We start from the raw sequence: 21,506 nt of genomic DNA on the forward strand, positions 1-21,506 counted from the left end.
TCTTCCGTCATGTAATTCGTTAAATATTCTAGCAGCAGCTCTTGAACAATTATTATTTTGGTAGTATAAACCTACAATTTCAATTCTTTCTTGCAAAGAGTAAACCATTTCAGAGAAACAAAATAAATAATGTATCAAATTACACTATCAATAGTGACTACAAATTCTAGTTGACAATGTCAAACTTTAATAAAAAGTAGAGTTTTTTGTTGTTTGGATTTTTTAAGTAGAATAAATAGCACAGTTAAAAAGATTAAAGAGTTTGAACTGTTGTAAAACCCATTTTAGTACAGGTAAATAAGGTGAAAGTAAATAATAAGTAAAATTTGTGCTCTTAAAAGAAAAATTGTTTATCTCATAAACTAACCACTTTAACCTACAAGTATTATACATTTTTGAAATCAGCTCAAAGAGGAGTATCCAAATTTTACATAAAAAATATGAAAAGTAATTTAAAAAAATAAAGGGGATGCTGCTAGGGGTGAGGGGGTGGCTTTTCCAGTAAGTTTAAATAAGCCATAATGCTTGCCCCTTCCAACATAAATTGACGTGTTTTTGGATTTTTTCTAAATACCAGTATTACAAAAGTTATTAAAGGTGGATACTTTTATCTGAAAAGCAGTGTATATGAGATTACTTAAACTTTCAAATCATGACAATACATTTAGGACTGCTAATAAACCAATTTCAACAATTTAATTTATATTTTCCAAGGTAAAATATGAAACTTCCCATTTTTTTACTTACGAATGTTGTTTACAATTTGTAAATACTGTCATAAATCGGATGTCTGGCAAAATTTAAGATATCTATCCAATAGAATTATCTTTATAGGGAATTCTACAATTCTTATATAAATTATGTAACTTATTTTCCATATATTATTTATTATAAAATGTCCGACATATAAACCAGCCACCTTGTACATAGGGTAAACTTTTTCTGTTATTATTTTCATATCCAGGTTTAACAAAAACCACCCAAACTCATCTCTGTAATATTTTTCGAGTTATGAATTTATTATTTTTAACTATTCTAGATGTACGTTTCAAAATGCATAGAACTTCGGAAGTATAAAATCTTGAGTAGTTTTGTCAACTGATTTCAGTTTTTATTTACATGTTTTTCGGTTCTGTGAATGATCCACAGCAACTCCTTTCGTAAATACTCGATAGATGAAAAATTTCTCCAATTTCTCTTTCCTAAATCTTTTGATGTATTAATACATCTAAATGTTCTTGATTCTAGGTTTGTTATGTTTTAAAATAATAATTCAATTATGAAGATTCAAAAATTATTGGAACGAAATCTAATTCAGGGAAATGAGAATTTCCAGAAATACTTCAAATATAAGAGAACGAAAAAACTATAAATGATAAAAAAGACCTAAATAATTTATAGTTCTATTTTGTAAATGCTAATATAATTACAAATGATTTAATTGATTAGGACTGCTTCATATTGAAATGTAAGGACTGAGGAAAATTTAATTTTTCTTATTAGAACAAATTTTCATTTTGATTTTATTCTCATTTTGATGTTCATGATGTAGATGATCTATTGATTAATATAAATATGAAAATTGTCAGTGTCAATATCATATTATGATGTTATAGAACTAATTTTAATACATAAGAACATTTAGATGTAATCAATGGAAATTTTATTTACTCTAGTTAATAATATTTAAAGAAAATAGTTATTTTCCGTGACCAAAATGTGCCAGCCATTCGTCTGCTATTGTTGGAAAAAAAATAAGGACGACGAGATTTTAGAAAAATGAAGAGGTGATAGTAAAAATAAACCCGAATTTTCCATAACTTTCGATTTGCGAAAGGTTTGAATAAATTGGGAACTTGTGGTCGAAATATTTAAAGGATTAAAAACAATTTATGTTGTAAAATATAATAGTGAAAATAGTGAAATAACTTTCTCGTATTTTACTCTATATATTTATAAATTTTTTATATCGAACAATACGTTATTAATATTGTTAAAACCTGACAAACCGATAAATTATGGAAAATCAACTGTTCCGATTCAATTTATTAAATAAATTCGTTCTATTCAGTTTAAACTTTTCCACGTCACAGAACATTACTAATACTAATTGGTACTGTGGAATTGATTAATTATTAATTAAATAAAACAAACATTTACTCATTTTAATTAGATTAATAACTTGTACGCATTTTGTTTAGAGACACATTTACAATTTAATTCAATCAATACAAGAAGCAGCGTTTATGTCAACTAAAATACGAGATAACAAAAAAATCATCACATAGAGATTGTTCGCGAATACAAAGAAAGGTAGTCGTAGAGAAACGTAAGTTAAGAAAAAAATAGTTACCAGATATTCCACTGACAAAATAAATTACAACAGAATTACAAAAGAAAGGTAAAAAAACTAAACAAGATAAAAATCAATATCAATGTGGAAAGTCACAAAAAATTAAAGAGTCCACAGAAAGAAATTCCAGACTTAAAAAATAGTGACGGATAGTGGTTGAGAATTGGAAAAGAAAAGGCTGAAACATTTGCGAAACACCTAGAGGCAGTATTTACATCTAATGCAAGCGATAACGATAATGAGGTAATACTTGAAATCACCTCACTTAATTGCCAATATTCACAACTTCCAATGAGATAGAGCATTTAATAAAAAATAACCTAAATGCCAAAAAGGCTCCAGATTATAACCCAATCACGTAAAATTTGAATTTATTTTCATACCTTTCCAAATTCCTATTTAGAAGAAGTATCAACTAAAATTCTAGAGGTAACTCATTTTCTTTTTTTTTTCTCCCATTCTCTATTCATCGAGTAAACAATTTTTATCGTTTGTGATGACTATTTCAAAAATAGCAATTCAATCCTGGATGTTGTGCCTTGAATCTTGAAGGATTCCTGGCGGTTCCAATAAACACGAGATTCCAAAAATTCCAATTGAGAAAATTTACGAGGAGACAAATCGAGTCACATTGAGCTGCCAATTGCGAATCGCTCCTGATTAAGATGGGGAGATCTTGGATCAGATCTTACAGCGTTACTAGATATTCTACTTATAAAACAAATTACAGCAGAAAATGTCGGGATATAAAATAATTAATAAAACAAGATAAAAATCAATTTCAATGAGGAGAGCTACAAAAAATTAAAGAGGGCCAGCAACAAATTCCACCCTTAAAAAATAGTGACGGATAGTGGTTGAGAATTGGAAAAGAAAAGGCTGAAACATTTGCGAAACACCTAGAGGCAGTTTTCACATCTAATGCAAGCGAAAACGATAATGAGGTAATACTTGAAATCACCTCACTTAATTGCCAATATTCACAACTTCCAATGAGATAGAGCATTTGATAAAAAATAACATGAGTGCCAAAAAGACTTCAGGTTATGACCTACTCACAGCTTAAGAAGTAAATAGCGAATCATCGATGCAATAATGGGAGTAGGATATTTTCTAGCACAGTCGAAACTTGCTAATATTTTAATTAACAAACCAAATAAACCTCTCAATGAAATTACTTCCTATAGACCTATCAGCCTACTACTAGTCATGGCTAAAGCTACAAAAAAAATCATATTGATACTTCAAATACAATATGATAATTCAAGAAATGTTTGTGTTCCAATACGTAAGTATTTTCAATTAATAATTACAATTTATGATAATTTACTTCACTGAACGGTTTTCTTGGCATATACAACGACATAAATATCTCCTAAACCATAGAGTTGAATAAAGAGAACCTCTTTATTGAAAAATCAATCGAAAAATTCAGTTTTGCTATCACGGTGTCCCTGTAAATAGAAATGTAGAATTATTTATTACGTCAAACAATCTACATGGATATACGTAATCATTCATTAAAAATTCATAATGTTCGAATGTATAATTTAGAAAATATACTTAAATATAAGTTCCAATTTTGAAGAGCTGTAATTCAGAAACGTGTGGTCGTATAAGAAAATTTTTCTCATATCTCATATCATATAATATCAAAGCATTATTTTCACGTTATCTATTCACTCCCAAATTTTTCGTATCAAGTACCAGAACCTGTTTAAAGTGCGTCTGTACAAAAAATTTTGTAATTATCCAGATTAGGTTACACCCCTTTGATTTCGTTAAAATTTTACTATGTTATAAACAAAATTACACTCAACAATAATATATATATATATATATATATATATATATATATATATATATATATATGCGTTAATGAATAAAATAATTGTAATGATTTTTCAGTGATTGTAATATTCATAACCTACATACTTCTTTACAAAATGAAATCCAATCACAAGCAGGGGTTGCTGTTAACGAAAACTCTTCCATGATTTTTTTGATGAGGTGGTCGACAATAAATAAAATGAGCGATGATTCTACATACAGTTTGTATATCTATTCGAATTTGAATAAACCAAGTGCCTTTTAATGCACTTATTGCCCAATTGCACCACACGGTTAGGTTAGGTTAGGTTTCAGCGATGATAAACCAAGATCCCGAAGTACTTTCACGAAGTTTGTGGACAGATAAGGCTGAGAAAACGACTCTCCGTTGAATGCAAGAGATCCAACATCAGGGTCTTCTCTCTATAAATGTATGGTGAGGAATTTTATGCGGATAAATCGATCTCGTTTATACCAAAAGATCCAATGATAAGATTATTATTTTAATTACTGCAGGTAGTCCTAGGGTTTTAAGACCCATGCACCAAGGACGAATCGACGATTAACAATGATTTAGTCTTGCATGTACACCCAGTAGATTTTTCGCTTCGTTATCCATACAAATTGAGTTAATTTGAAATTCATTCTTGTGAATTAAAATTTTATTTTCCATGAGTTATGCAATATATTATAAAATTTGAAAGATCGTCTCTTGGCAAAATAGATTAGCGTGATTTGAAATTTTCATATTTATTTTGAAATTTACATAAAACAGTCTTATCAGTATAAACACCTGACTTGGATTAATTTCGAATTCTCTTCCAAGCAAAGCGCAGCCATTAACGACTATAATTCTCTCTGGAAGAAGATATTTTCTTTATTATAATCTCTTAATCTACCAAGAACATAGATCAAGAGAAACAATTTTCGTAGAAATATTAGAAATTTTTTTGATTATTCTACTTTTCTTTTAAATTTACATTACTTTGTATATTCATAAAATAGCTTCTACAACTTTCATTACTTGAACAATTTTTTAATTTATGTGAGGTAATTCAAATTTAAGCCCTATCATTGGAATATAGAAAATGCTAAAAGTTATAATGAATATTATAGAATAAAAATCCTAAAAATTTTTTTGGTAATGGATGTTTGTGTACGAAACAAATAATTTATTCTGATTTTGTATATTTCTGTAGTTGGAAGTCCTAATAGGCATTTAAAAATGATTAAAGAAGAAATTTGAAACGTTAGAAAACAGAAAAAGTTTGAATTGTTTTTTATATCTTTCCAAATTCCTATTTAGAAAAATGTGAGAACAAAAATTCTAGAGGTAACTCATTTTCTTTTTTTCTTCCGTTCTCTATTCAATTTCTATAGTTTGTGATGACTATTTCAAAAATAGAAATTTATTCCTGGATGTCCTGCCTCCAATCTTAAAGGATTCCTGGTGGTTCCAATAAACACGTGACTGCAAAAATTGAGAAAATTTATAATAAGACAAATCGAGCTGGCAATTGCGAATCGCTCCTGATTCTTATGGGGAGATCTTGGATCAGGTCTTGCAGCGTTGCACCTACTTGCAGGAGCCAAATGTTGCTCAAGTCTAACTCATTTAGCTGAGGAGAAAAAAATTCCTGTTGGAAGCTCAAATACTTTCTCAATTTCACCTACACAGCGATTTCATTTTCTTTAGGAAGCAACTCAATAATTGCTGTTGAGGAAATTAATTCAAATACCTTCCATGCAATTATCGAGGATTGGAGTCAACCGAGTAGTGCATGTTTTAAATTCATTTATCCACACAAATGAAAATAGGATTCCTCAAGGACGATATCTAGAAGAACCTCGCACGTTCACATCATTCTTCATGCAGAATTCTCCCTACATTTCGTAGTTTTTGCAATCTGTCGTAACGAAGTGATATCGATATGAAATGATTCAGATCTGGCAATCTGGGAGGTCATTTAATATAGTATGTTCCATATATTCACCTAGAAATGTAGTATTCTAGATACTTGCTAAGAAATTTTGTGAATGTCTTTATTTAGTATATTAACATGAACAGAACTAGAAGATTTGCGACTATTAATCGTGAGTTGGTTTTCAAATTTTTTTTCTCTTCTTATTTCTGTATATGTCTACACTTTTTCTGTGATCTAACGTTTCGAATTCCCTCAGTCATCTTTTTTCAAATATACACCAAAATTTTTAATTATACAAAATCAGATAAAAAGAAATTCACATCGTATTTAATTGTCCTCTGCATTTCCAACACCTCTTTTAGATTCAACAATATCTAGAGCAAATGCTGGAAATAGTACGAGTTCAATACCATCATGTTTATCGATTGTATTTTACGTAACATTCACAGTATTTAGCTCAGCATTGTTTTTGTTATAAGTGAACCCAATTCGGTTAACTACACCTGGATATTTCTCCACTGAAACCTCATACATTCGCATCAGCTGTCTACTATATACCTTGGTATTGATAGCTCGACTACATGTCACGATTTTAAGTACATTAAACCAGCGAACACACAAGACATTCCGCTCAGATCAAGCTCTCTTTATGATGGGTTCTGGTAATTGTCCTTTGTTTGAACAACGATTTTCCATGTTTGAACTGTTTAGATAAATCCTTATCACACACCTTTACTAAACTTTTCGCTTGAATCTCGTTTAATTATCTAATAATTTTGAATGATTTGGTATTTTTAGAAGGTTCAAGGGCAAATTTCACTTCACTCAAGCCTCAACCTAAAGTGATTTGTGGACGTTTTGAGCACTTAGTGAATATAATTCAAGTTTTTAATCTTCTTCTTTACGTTCTTCTTGTGATTTCTATTCTTTAGGCGGAGTCATATTTTTGCAAACACTTAGTATATCAGTATTTCACTTTGTTTATATTCGTTCTGCACACTTATTGAAAAATTCTGTTTCTCATTTAACAAATCCAGTTTATTAACAAAACACTTTAAGCATTGCCCGAGGTTGTACTAACCCTTCTATATACCCACTTTTACCCTCCTGTCACTCTATTAATCATTTCCAGTTTGATTTTCAGGAGTTGTCCCTGAATTTACGAATTTCGATATGAAATATTCGCATTTTCACTTTGAATTTTTCAATTTCAGTGCTCTCGGCAAATATGTATTTGATATTTGAGTTGATAAACCAAAAAAATATCTTACTCAATGATATTTATAGGCCAGTCTGATCAAACATTAGAAATAAATCATTGATTAAGGGTTAGTTATGTTTTTTTAATACTTTTGTGTAATTTTGCAATAAAAATTTGCTTACATTACAAAGAAAACTCTCTCAATCTTCATGTGTCGAATTTTTGTTTTCTTTATGCTATTGCACGCTCTTAATTTCATTTTGACGTGAAAAAGTTTTCTTCACGGCCTCTTTTCCTAAAATTCCAGTTTCTTTCAATCTCCTTTTCATTATAGAAGTACTAAGGCAGATCCCTGAATTTTTTTACTGTTTATTCGTCAAATTTGTTGATGTATTTGCTACTATTAGTATCAGCTTTGCTTAAAGCTAATTAAACAAATAACCAACTTAAGTTATCAGCTTTTCCAAGATCGATTAAACAAGGGTGAAAATTCGTGTGTTCTCGTTTTGTTTTTTCCGATGTATGTCTCAGTATAAATATCAGAAATACAGAAATGGTAAGGGAAAGCACAATGGGGTATACCTCTTCGACCACGCGAAGAAACCAAATTGAAGAAGATACCAGAATCCAAGGAATAGTACATTGGAAAGTCAAATCCAAAAACAGAAAATGATGGAGAAAGCTGGGATCAACAGAAAACTAGTACAAGGGGAGTAATCCACCCCAATAAAGAGATGTGTAGGCGCCCCAAGCGCTAGACAAAATCCAAGAGATTGAACGGTATGATGATAATAATGATGTCAATATGTTGGGTGGAAATCAAAACTTAATTTCCTCTAGAGTTTTTTTATTCTCTTTTTTGTGATTCTGGTGAACATGGTTACCATCGATTGATTATATCTTCTATCAAAGTTGGGTGGAGTTCCAGGATATCCTACTACCAGATATTCATTATCAACAACTTCGTTTATAGATTTATTAAGTTTTATATTTATAATATCTTTATATAATTATATTTTTATAAAACAAATTGTCCACTCTGTATTGACCAATTCATCGCTACGCGATGGTACAAAATCCTGTATGGACTAGGAGTGATTTACGAGACTGAAATCAAAGGGCTTCTCTATTTTTCGTCGAATTGGGAGCAACGAATTGTTTTGATCGGGGTAGGATCTAAATTATTTATAGCAGTAACTCCCACGATATAGGGTGATTGTTTCCCGGAGATAAATGACAATTAATCTTGGTGCTCACATTGACGGCACTTGTATGTTTAGAGCTTATTCGAAGATTCCAAAGGGCTATTCAACTGTCCAGAAAAATATTTATATATTTCTGTTTGTTTTCGATATTAATGGAACGATGAGATTCAAATTTTGATAATGGTTTATTAAGGTTGAGGCTATTAAAAAATATTGTTTATAGTCCCAAAAGTGTCAACGGCAGATATTTGATATACGAGAGATTATGACCTCAACCTAAAGATGTCTGCACTTATATATAAGCGTGCGTTGAATGGTACAAATTGGGTATAAAGCTGTCTTAAATTGTTCCATTATTAATTACAGGAGATATTTATGCAAGGAACAATCAATATTTGATAAATAGGCGTGGCACTCATACCAAATTTAGAAATGAAAAATAATGTTTATTCCCCGTATAAAATCTAACAAACCGTCAGTCTACGTGGATTCATCATCTCTCATCATTAATTAAATTGACATTCAAAATCAAACAAACTTGATATATCCCCGGATACAATTATCTAAATTAATATCTATTGCTAGGAACAATAAAAACAACTTTAAGCAACAAATAAATTTATTAGAAAACCACTAATAAAAGCAGTTATGAATTAAAATATTTATAAATATATTAAAAATAAGTCTGGGATTTTTCTATCGAAACCCGGGGTGGTTGCTTAAACTAGATTCCCAGATGTTGAAGCGTAGTTAAATTTGTTTCTTGTGGTGTACCTTTGGGTGTGGTTGGAGTACCACAATACGTAAACAAATGAATATTAAAAATGTTTGAAGAATGGTATGTTACAAAAGTGAAAAGTCAAATTTCAGGCAACTTTCTTTAGCAATCATTTTTGACCGTTAATCATCACCCGATTGATATCAAAAAAAGATTAGTCCCTCTACAAGAACTGTTAATGAGAAATTGAAATTCATCGTCTCTTTAGCGCTCAAAGCAAAGTATTTCAATGCGTTTACGTGTTTCAAATGCAACACTTTTCTTTGCGGCCCTTGATCTTCCCCTCAGATAAAATTTCCTTTGGTAAAAAGAGTGATAACGAAATTTTTGAGCTTTCGGCATCATTTCTCTGTTCTGCTTTTTTTTACAATATTGGAATTTGTGTCAGATTTCACAATAGTAAAGCCTTCTTGGTCGTGGGTACCTCCACACAAGTTAAAATAACAAAATAATCCCTGAAGTTATCCAAAATGTTGTACGAGAATTCGAGAATTCCAAAATCGCATCGGTTACTGTCAAGAAGTGAATGGTGGCATCTAATTTTCTCAGTTATGATTGCACGAAATTTATAAAACTTTAGATTGATGAATAGAGGACTAAAATCCCTTTTCAACAAGGTGTCTTTTTAATTTAAAATTTTCGAGAGGGTGCTGGAAGGGGATAATATTTTTATTTAAGAATAAAATTCGACCAATTTCAGGTTTATTTCACGTAGTAAATACAAAGCTAAATTTTAATTTATTCCATATCGTATATATTTGAGTATTAAATTACTAACCACTCGCGTCTGAAGTACACGTATACTCAAAATTACCACTTCTTGGCACCAAAACAATGGAATAAATTTGCGGTATCCCCACTACGTAAATTATGGAAGAAAAACCAACAGAAAAATATTTCTCTAACGATGCAACATTAAAATAAAATTAGAAAGTCTATCTTTACATAAAACGAATGAAATTCAAATGTTTATATTATATTTTAATAAATTTTCCACAAAGATTTCGTTGAGTTGCTTTAGAAGTCGTTTTACATAATTTTATTTAGTTATTTTTCACGAGAAATTAATTCAATAAGAAGTTCATAAAGCTCGGGGAATATTGATAAATGAACTTATTATACAAAGAGGTCTACGGCGTAAAATCGATCATAAATTTTTTTGTATTATTTACTGATAAAAAAGCAGCGATTCAATTTCAAATACGAAAAAATTTATTTTATTCATCCATTTCAATGTTTGCATACTCTCAACCAAATACAATATTTGCTTTCACGAACGTCATTTTGTTTACTCCATACAAATTGACGTTGAAAGTCTTATTTATTCTCTTTTGTGGCTAGTGAGAGATTCATGAAGGGGATAATGTACTTTGCGTCGAGAATTTAATCTAAAAAGTTGATTAAAATTATTGTTAAAACGTCCCTTAAACGTTTATATCTAATACGAAACTTGTACCTGCGGTTCTGAACGATTCAATTTATTCTCAAGAAAATCTATACTTTCAAGGAGGAATGAGCTAAAATTTTAGACACGTGTTTATTAAGGTTAGATGTATATTAAGAAAAATGAGAATGTTAGCAGGTCTCACAGTATTGAGAAAACAAGGCTTCCAACTTGTTCAATTATTAAAGAAAAACTTATGCATATTTAAAAACTCACTCACGCAATGATAATGAAAGGAATGAGCTAAAATTTTGGAAACGTGTTTCATAAGGTTAGATGTATGTTGAGAAAAATCAGAATGTTAGCAGGTCTCTCAGTATTGAGAATACAAGACTTTCAGCTTGTTCCATTATTAAAGAAAAATTTATGCATATTTAAAAATTCACACACTCCATGAAAATTGAGGGAATGGGTTAAAATTTTGGAAACATATTTCATAAGGTTGGATTTATGCTGAGAAAAATCATAATGTTAGCATGTTTCACAGTATTGGGAATACAAGGCTTCAAACTTGTTCAATCATTAGAGAAAAACTTATACATATTTAAAAATTCACTCACGCCATGATAATTAGTGGAATGAGATAAAATTTTGGATACTTATTTTTTAATGTTAGATGTCTGTTGAGAAACATCAGAATGTTAGCAAGTCTCACAGTATTGTAAATACAAGGCTTGAAACTTGTTCATTCGTTAAAGAAAAACTTATGCATTTTTAAAAATTTACTGACGCCATGATAATTAGAGGAATAAGATAAAATTTTGGATACGTATTTTTTAAGGATAGATTTATGATGAGAAAAATCATAATGTTAGCATGTCTCACAGTATTGAGAATACAAGGCTTCACACTTGTTGAATCATTATAGAAAAACTTTTGCATATTTAAAAACTCACTCACGCCATGATAATTGAAGGAATGAGCTGAAATTTTAGACACCTGTTTTTTGAAGCTAGATTTATGCTGAGAAAAATCATAATGTTAGCAGGTCTCACAGTATTGAGAATACAAAGCTTCAAACTTCAAATAGAGGAAATTTTTTACATCAATGGGGACTCTATTGAAAAATGGAAAGCAAATGTATCATCTCTGGTATTTAAGGCTATTATGAGATGAAATAATTATGTTGATGTGATCAAATATCAGCAGCGAAATAAATTTTGTTTCATTTGTATTTGTAAACGTATTCAAATGAAATAATAATCTACGTGAATTCACTAGAGTGCGTGTTTCATGGACATTCTAAGTCTAATCTTTGAAATTATTCCAATTGAAATCTCTGAACGTATGATTAAAACAACGTTTCACTCATTGAAACGTTTACGTTATCGTGGATCTCGTTCATATTTCAGCCAATACTGTATATAAGTGTGTTTGCATGCAGTTTATGTGCAAATATTGTGCATGGTATTATATAAACAGATGATTTTAATTCATACTTAATGCCCCTTTGGTTCATTTTTTCTAATAGAACTGAAGAAATAGTAACAAAATCTATACTGATAAATAGAATTGGGACACCCTCTACAATAAACTAGTAATTTAAGAGAGCATTTTGAAAATATCCAAACGTACCTTCTGCATCTGATATCCAACGATCTGAAACAAAAGTTTTTATTGAATAAAATTGAACTATTTTGCATTATGTTTGTACAATCCAATCATTATTAATTGTCAATTAATCAGAGTAATTCATTTTGATACAGCAGATAGTGATTTTAATAACGATACATACTGTATTACAATGAAAATTTGGTAAATTTTCCAAAAGTTGCGTAGTTGTCGTTCTTAGGATGTAATGCAATTGACCGATGCGGATACTTTTTATGTCAAACGCAACTCGGAGCCAAAGCAAATCACACCCAAGTCAAACGAACGTAACTTGAAATAAACGCGAATTACATTCAAGTCAAACGAGCACAACTCAGGACTAATACGAATGACTGCAACTAGGAATTAAAGCGAATTAGGCTCAAATCAAACAAACCTAATTCGAAACTGGAAAGAATTAGGCTCAAATCAAACGAACGCAACTATAATTTAGTGCAAATTATTTCGAGTGAAACGAACGCAGTTTAGGATTCGAGCGAATTAGGCCCAAATCAAACGAATGCAACTATAATTTAATGCGAATTATTTCGATTCAAACAGACGCAACTCGGAATTAGAGCGAATCAGGCTCAAATTAAATGAACGCAACTATAATTTAATGCGAATTATTTCCATTCAAACGAACGCAGCTCGGAATTAGAGCGAATTAGGCTCAAATCAAACAAACGTAACTCGGAACTACAGTGAAACGAACGCAAATTTCATCTAGTGCAAACTGCGTTTCATTCTAACGAACGTAGCTTGGAGCTAACGCGAATGACACATCAAAAGAACTCAAAATTAACGCTGGTGAGGTGAAACAAGCACAACTCGAAACTGGCGCGGATTACGTTCAATTCGAATGAATGCAACTCTAAATGAAAGGAAAGTAATTCGAAGCTTGACGTGAATTACGCTCTAGAAAAACGAACGCAATTTACACTCAAGATAAACGAACGCAACTCAGAATTACGGTCTTATATACAGGTCTTGAAACAAAGCTAGCGGGGTGGTTCCTTTCACATGCGTCTAACTATCTTACTCCGTCACCACCAGGTCGGTGTTGTGATCGAAAAATGGAAATATTAAATATTCAACTTCAAACGATTGGAGCAAACGTGACACTGTATAACGCACTCTACAATTTTAACTGGTATGATTGGTGTCAAAATTGAATATGGAAAGAATCACTATACTAGCGACAGTGATAATGATACGAAACTGCAATTGACTCCCTCAAATATCATAAGAAAATTAGTTATCTCACGAATCAAAAAGGCTTTTGACAGAGTTTGGTACAACAACCTTCTAAATAATTTAAGATCTTTCGATTTGTTGTACTTAATAACTCTCTATATGACCGATCCATCCAGGTCGCTATCCATGAACACACTACAGAGAGGTTTGAGGTCCACGCCACTGTTCCCCAGGGATCAATAGCTTGGCCGAAGGTAGCGGTGAGCTATAGGGGCAATTTGCTTGAGTTCAATGCAGTAGCAGAGACCCAGGCTGTTATTATCATACTGTAGCCCAGGATTTGGTCCTGTCTGGACCAAAATATTACTATCAACGAAAGTTCGCTTGTTGAGTGTTGAAGTTTGAAAACTGGAAGTCCTCTTCAAGACCAAAAATCTGTATACTCTGCAATAGTTTCTAATCCTCATCAAGGCCCAGATTCGTCTATATTTAGAATATTGCTCGCACATTTGAAGCTCGGCTCGCAACCATACACTGAAGATGCTCGACTCAATACAGAAGAGGGTTATTCGACTTACAGGCGATCCAAAGTTGACTTGTACAGCTTAGAGCGAAGACTCGCAACCATTCGCTGAAGAAGAAGAACCTGCCTTCCTACATATACAATGTAAACATTATTGCGAAATGTACTATGTACTTGTTATTTTCATCGATATAACATGAGACAAACTGTATGTTAAAAGTTTGTGAAGTACGCCAATGGAAGTTTGTGATTACTGCCTTGATAAAGTTGGCAGATATGTGAAAAATGGTATTTATCTCAAACAAGTTACTGAGAATTAGACTACAACTCTCGACCTTTCGAGAGAAGATAATATGCCCGTATTCTTCATCATAGGAAACAAAGTTCCCGCATGATGTATAAACTAATTACTAAAACTCCAAGTCTCTGTTTTAATGTAAAATCCAAGATATAATTTATTTATTTTGATCTTCATATTTACAAAGTCAGATGCGAATTTGAATGAATGAAATAAACAAAAATTAATTTCATTATACTTAATTTCGGTCTTTGCACTAACCATTCGAGTACTTGAACAAATGTTTAAATATATTATTAGTTATTTATATATAAATATTTTATTATTTGGAAATTTTAAATATTAAACACCGTTCAATATGTTTATTCCATTGAAAAATAGCCTTTAAAGGGTTGAAAAAGTGAAAAATTGGAAAGATGATGTATATAATAAACGCACAAATACAATCACTATCCAGTATCACAAAAAAAGACTAATAATAATCTTAAAACGATCCTTCTCTCACGAATCCTATCAACTTTTTCTTATTCTTCATCAATTGATGACAGTAATAAATTTATTCACGATAACCGTTGTTGGTAAGCTGAAAATTATATAAAACAATGTACAAATCAATATAGTACATCAATTTCTAGGACTATATATTTACGAATTCAATAATAATAGGCCAGGAGCCAGCGTTAAAAAATGTTAAAAGTGTGGAGTTTGGTTAATCAATTTTATAAAAATTTGTATTTAAGGTCTCCTTAACCCCTTATTTTAAATCTACCCTGTGCCTAATGGCGTTTTTTATTTTTTAGGGATGAAAACTACCCCGTATCGTGAACAATTTGAATATTTTCGATTTTAGCGGTTGTTTTTATTAAGATACAGATGAAATGATTACTGCAAATACATTAAAAATTTCAGATTTGATGCATGTTTTGGGTGAAATGAAGCTCAAATGTGTTAATCGTAAATCTGTTGACATTCTCAAACACGTTTACGATCAATCAGATTCATGCAACCCCTTCAAATCATCCCCTAATCATATGAAAAGTTAAAAATAATCTCAACGATTCTTTTATAATTAAAAATTATTCAAAAGTGTGTTTATATTGCACTGAGAATATTTCGTTAGTATTTTCAAAAGCCGCTTGATTTGGTACAAGACAACGTGCAGGAAATTGCATGCAATTCCTTGAAAGATCAAAATATTACAACGACGAATATTGCATGACGTTTTACATTATGCAATTCTCTTACCAGTGCATCATGGTTGCCATTAATCAAAATTCCAAAAGTAGAAGTAAACAATTTCCTAGCCTCAAACTTTATCTGCTATCTGCTTTAAAATAGTTTCAAGAGAAAGAGGAATGAATACTCTATGGACCAGGCATCGCCGATTGAGGGTAAGTTGAGATTTTCATAGTTTTAAAATGGACTTGAAACTTTAAAGGCGTTTTTCTCAAAACTATGTTTTCCAAACTCTTCTCCATCGTATCTCAAAAACGGTTTGACCGAATAACTTGAAATTTATAGGACACACTCAACACCTGTAAACGCATGGAATGAACTATTATCAATCGAAAATTTAGATTTTTGTTATAGCAAAAAACAAAAATAAAACGCAAAATTAACAGCTTTTATTTCAAATGTCTATCAAAAGTCTAATTTTTTGTATATTCATTACATAGTAGTTCATTTCGTGCATTTAGGCTTACAGATTTTTTTTGTTTTAGATCAGCCAATCAGCCGAAGTCGTGGAGGAATGCGAGCCATTTTTCGAGGCGAACGTTGTAACTCAAGTTCTACACATTATTTTTAGCTTAAAATTTATATTTATACTGTCGAAATATATGTTAATAAAAGATAATAAATTAAAAGCTTCCAAAGTGGGAAGTTTAAAATTGAAAATATCAAAACTAATTAAAGTAAACAAGAAAAAATTGGCCAGTACATCACTGGTGAAAAATTCCTAATGAAAATAAAACGTAATATTAGTAGACTAGAAACTAATTTGCGCATGCTTTTGATCAAGAAATAATGCATCTTGCATTGCATTGCACGTTGTCTTGCATCATGTCAAGCGGCCTGTTTTTTAAATATTTCAACCCTTATGAAACCCACTCTCAATGACTAACAATTTAAAAAATGCAGTTAAAATTTTTTAACAAGAATAATAAAAAAAAATTCCCTAGAATTAATAAAGTTTTCTTTTGACAGAATAATGTGAAAAACCTTTTTGAATAATTATATTTCATCATCACTAATATCTTGTATTGTACACTCCAAGTTTCTCTTTTTCAAAATTCGTGCTCCGAAATTTTTGAAGAAAAAGCAATTGGCTTTTCGACTATAACTCACTCAATTTTCAGGCTAGAAACTTTTTTAAAAAATAATTTTTAGGGAATTTCACGTAATTCAACGTCTTGTAAATTAAAACTTCTTCTAACCCCCGATTTCGTGAAGGGTGCAACTCAAAGAGGTTGCATAAGTCACATTTGGTAGGCGAATGCAAACTTTGAACTAATGTACCTCCGTCAATTTTTTATAATACATAGATTCAAAAGAGCTCAAAATTTTTGACAAGAAGAACCCTACAATTAACATTTTCTCATAACATGAAAAGTTTTTGGGTTTTTTGAGGAAAATTCTTTGGAAATGCAGTGTTCAATTTAATCAATTATTTTTTCTAAAATAAGCATGAAAACAAATCAAATGACATGGATCATATCAATAATACAAAAATAAAGTTAATTGCAAGTGGATTAAGATTAATTTATTACATTTTTTTCAAAAAAGATTGAAGACTTTTGACTGTGCTCGGTTTTTTATATGCCTTGAATAAGAGTTTTTTCCAATATTTTTATCAAATTCAAGTTATTTGAGGTTAAAGTATTCAATTTCGGGGTTCCTCAAATATAACCATTCCTCAATGAACAATAACTCAGTTATTATTAAATTTACAGAGGTCCTTAAAACACAAATATCTTTGTTTTTTTATTATCTTCAATATTCTTCCTAATGATTTAGCTGATAAAATGGAATCTATTGGGTCTAGAGGTAACAAAGTTCCGAAGAAAGGTTTTGGTGTGATATAGGCCATAAAAGTGCTGATCTTTCTGTTTCCCTAAAACTTGTAGAATTTTTCTTTGCCATAGATATAGGGATATAGCGATACCATGGTTTCAAAGGAGTTTTTCGGAACGATCTCAATTATAAAGACATCTCTAGAATGCTCTTCTTTCAGTTTTCACTTACTTAGACATAATTTTTCTTATAGAATCAATAAGAAACACCTTAAATGTCATGTTTTGAATATATGCGTTCATATCTTTGTCTTACAAAGTTACGAAGAAACGTTTTAGGCTACAAAAAGAAACCTCAAAGTGTTGATTTTTTGTTCTCCAGCTCATTCCGATACTTTTTCTTGTAGGAGAATGTTCCTAGCCTATAAAAAAAGCAGTAATTTCATGATATAACGATGTCATAATTCCCAGAAGAGCTTTTTAGAATGATTTACACCAAAAAATATATCTAGAGAGTGCTGCTCAGTTTACATCTTCTTCCGACACTTTATCTCATGGAATCTTTTTTTATACACCATATTGTGACAGTATTTTCTAGATCTAACCGTATCATAGTTAGAAAAGTAAGAAACTTTTCTTATATATGCAGTTTCTTATACCATATTAACGTTTCTGGATCTATCAGTATCATAATTGATAAATAGGTGATTTAGTTTTAGAAGACACACATTGAATGCTACCATTGAGCGATTTAGGTCAGAAAGGCAATGAAGAGTACTGCTTTTCCATTTCCATCTTTTTCAGAAAGTTCTTCTAATATTTTCCACCCCGTATAAAGGCAAAAAAATTTGTAAAGATATCTATCAGTTTCCAGCTTCTTATTTAACTTTTTTATGGAAATAATTTTCCATACTACGATCTATTTTCTTCTCTTCCTACCGCTTTCTTCGCTGTCTTTTCTAGTCCCTATCGTTTATTATCATTTTATTATTCATATTCTTTCAATTTATTTAATTTGAAACATAATTTATTTCAATTAACAAATTAATTACAAGTGTTAAAATCAATTTTCTAAGAATTTGATTATATTTATATTTTTTTATTATCGTTTCGTATTTTTTTTTGAACTTCATACAATATACTTTCGCAGATATTCTTCATTCATCACATCATTACTTCTTTTAGTAAATTTCTTATTAATCCCTTCCATGTAAGTAATAAATTAAGTGAAGCTTAAGCTTCCCTCCATTATTTTTCTCTCAAAAATATATAATTCAGTTCTGGTAAATGGCTCTTGTTGTTATCGAGCTTTCCATAAGCAAGATTTACACGAGCCTAGACGTCTGTGAATAATGTAAAGAAAATGAGGTGAAAGCAATTTCGAAAGGGTGTTTTTGTCTTTGTAAGCTGATTGTTTTCGTTGTATTCATGGAAAAAATATGGTTTTATCTATACTATTCAACTTCTAAACGTAAACTAGATTATACATATTGAAAATGGGCTAGGAAAAACGGCATATTATAAATAGGAGTTTGCAGGAGACAAATATTTTATACACAAGAGTCAAAGCTTAATGACGTATCAATGAATAATCTCTATAATCTTCGTGTATGTTTTATTTTTGAGAGATCCACCCAAAATTTCACCAAAACTTATCTTTTTTTATTAGTTGTTGGTACTAATATTTATCAGATACTACCAGAACTTCTGTTGGAGATATGAATAAGGTAGGATGACTCTGTCTGCCGAATGCTTTCATAGAATCTCCTATACTTCACGTAGGTAAAAGTTTAATCCTCTGTTTAACCCAATCTGCATATGATATTCTATATCTATCGTCTTAAGGCGACCAATTGGATGACAATAACTAGAAAAGATTTTGATCTATTGTATTTGCTCCAAATCGCATACGGCAACTCTCCATTGTAGGTGGAGACTGCATCGATTATTAATTGGATTCCATTTACTACTCTTCAGCTGCTGAGGAATTTTTCTTATTATGGAATCATATCCTGGTGCTTTTTTACTATGAATATCTTTGAGAATCGTTTCTTTGATTACTTGGTGAATAATATTCTCTATTAGTTTATCCATTTGACTTGTGAGGCTTGTGAGTAGAAATTTTAAAATGGTAAGATTTTCCATGGAATTACAGTAAACGTAGAAACTGCATTTGCAGATGAAATGGCTGCCAAAGAGTTCCTCAAAAATGGATACAGAAGGAAGATACAGAAAGTGAATTATTTTGAAAAAATCTTTAGCAGAACCTTTGTAGAAGGAAATATCAAATCTTGGTTTAACTTGCTTGATGTAAGTTGTAGTACAGTTAATTTTTAAAACAGAAAAAGTTTTTCATGGATTTCTATCACGAATATTTTTTTACAACTGAACGTTTGCGAAAAAAATGTAAATAGAGGAGCTCCTCTGTTTTCTTTGATGATTCCATGTCTGAACATTCTAAGTAATGTTTTTTTCTCTGTCACGCTATCTAGTTCTATCTGAAGAGGTGGAAGATTTAGAATCACTGCTAGTGCAGCTGTTGGGCATGATTTCATGGCAAAAGTTGCTTATAAGCAAGCCAGTCTTTGTACTTGTTCCTTGTTCCTAGTATTTAGACTAGCTCTAGTACTTCAAATCACTGCCTCATATGTGACAATTCATAGCAACAGCAAGATTTTTTTCGTTCTTTGTTAATTTTTGTTTATAAACCTTTTCGAAACAATTGAATTTTAAAACAAATATCAGAAAATTTATTATATTGGTGACAACTGGTAGAAAAATGTCTGTTTAACTATCACATGTTTTTTCAAACACACTGTGTTAATGTGAATGATTTCATCTTCAATTAAAAATTGAATGCACAGATTTAGGAAAATCGTTGAATCTGTCTCCTCAATATAAAACAAGTTTCTATTCAATTACGACTTGGTACATTAATATTTTTTGCTTCAAAGTCAATACAAAATTATGTAATGATCATTTTTTTTAGAACAGTACAAGAAAGGATAGCCCTCAATCCACAATATCCTGAAAACAGTACACAGTATCGAATTTTATCAAGAGTACATTTTAGGTGTAAAATCAATTTTTCTCTTCATCACCATTTATATTGAATGCGGATTCCGCTAGGAAAATTTTTACTGAACAAATCCCAAATATTTTCCAGTTTTATCAAGAGTATTTTTTGCTATTAATTCTAATGATTTCTTCATCGCCCTTTATTTTGAATGCGGATTGCGTTAGGAAAATGTTTACTAAGCAAAGTATATTACGTAATATTTTATGCCTCAAAATCAATCCAAAATTGTTTAATGAAGTTTTCCATTTGCCTTTCAAACGAGCAAAGATTATTGCAGAAATACGTTTAATACCTTTCAAATCAAGTATAAGTATGCAATTGAGAGAAACTCTTCCACCTTAATTCCCCGAGAGGAGCAATACTTTACGTAAGCTATAAAACACGTAGCGAAGCGAGCGTGTGTAAAGACCTTCTTGCCTACAAACGACAATCGATTTTACGAAAAGTAACCTAATTTGCGCAACATATTTCATATCCTCTCCCTATGTATCTCTATAGTGAATAAATAATTACCCCGTTTTATCCCGAAGTCATTTTCTCGCTTGAATACACGAATTATATTTCGTACGCAAGTGAAAATCTTTAGCTTTGCCACTTTACAAGACTTTAGGGAAACTCGAATTACGTTCATAGATATTTAACAAATAATAGAACAATTGCCCTATATGAAGCTGCGAGGAGTTGAATTTACGTACATAATAAACCAAATCGGTTTAATTGCAGAAATTTATGGAAGATACTACTAATTAAATTCTGCGACAGTACACCAAGAAACATTTCGTAATAATATTGTTGTTGAAACTTCGTTTGAGTTCGAATTAAATAAGCCATTTGTACAACGACTGAAAATCTACTTGATTTTGTTTTCATTTCTTAATTTTAATTCATTTGCAGAAGGTACTAAAAATCCGTCCGTCTACGAGAACTTATTTCATAGAATTCTGACACACACTCAGACGTGCTTGTAGATCCTTCGAATTACCAACGTTAATACGTTTATATATAAAGTCATCTCGTAGTTTTTGGTGCCATAAGTTTCTCTATATATTCATATTTATATGGTGAAGATGTA

The 21,506-nt window shown here is 30.9% G+C and overlaps 1 protein-coding gene across 1 annotated transcript in view; it reads right to left on the reverse strand.

The window, feature by feature from the left end:
- Window positions 1-21,506, reverse strand: part of LOC130447837 (irregular chiasm C-roughest protein-like) — a 195,333-nt gene that overhangs the window by 111,995 nt on the left and 61,832 nt on the right. Inside the window, exon 3 of the mRNA XM_056784871.1 lies at window positions 12,312-12,335. The gene's annotated coding sequence lies outside the window, so the exon portion shown is untranslated. The remainder of the gene's footprint in view (window positions 1-12,311; window positions 12,336-21,506) is intronic.

The sequence above is a fragment of the Diorhabda sublineata genome, chromosome 8 (assembly GCF_026230105.1).
Source record: "Diorhabda sublineata isolate icDioSubl1.1 chromosome 8, icDioSubl1.1, whole genome shotgun sequence".
In the NCBI taxonomy this organism is placed as follows: Eukaryota; Metazoa; Arthropoda; class Insecta; order Coleoptera; family Chrysomelidae; genus Diorhabda; species Diorhabda sublineata.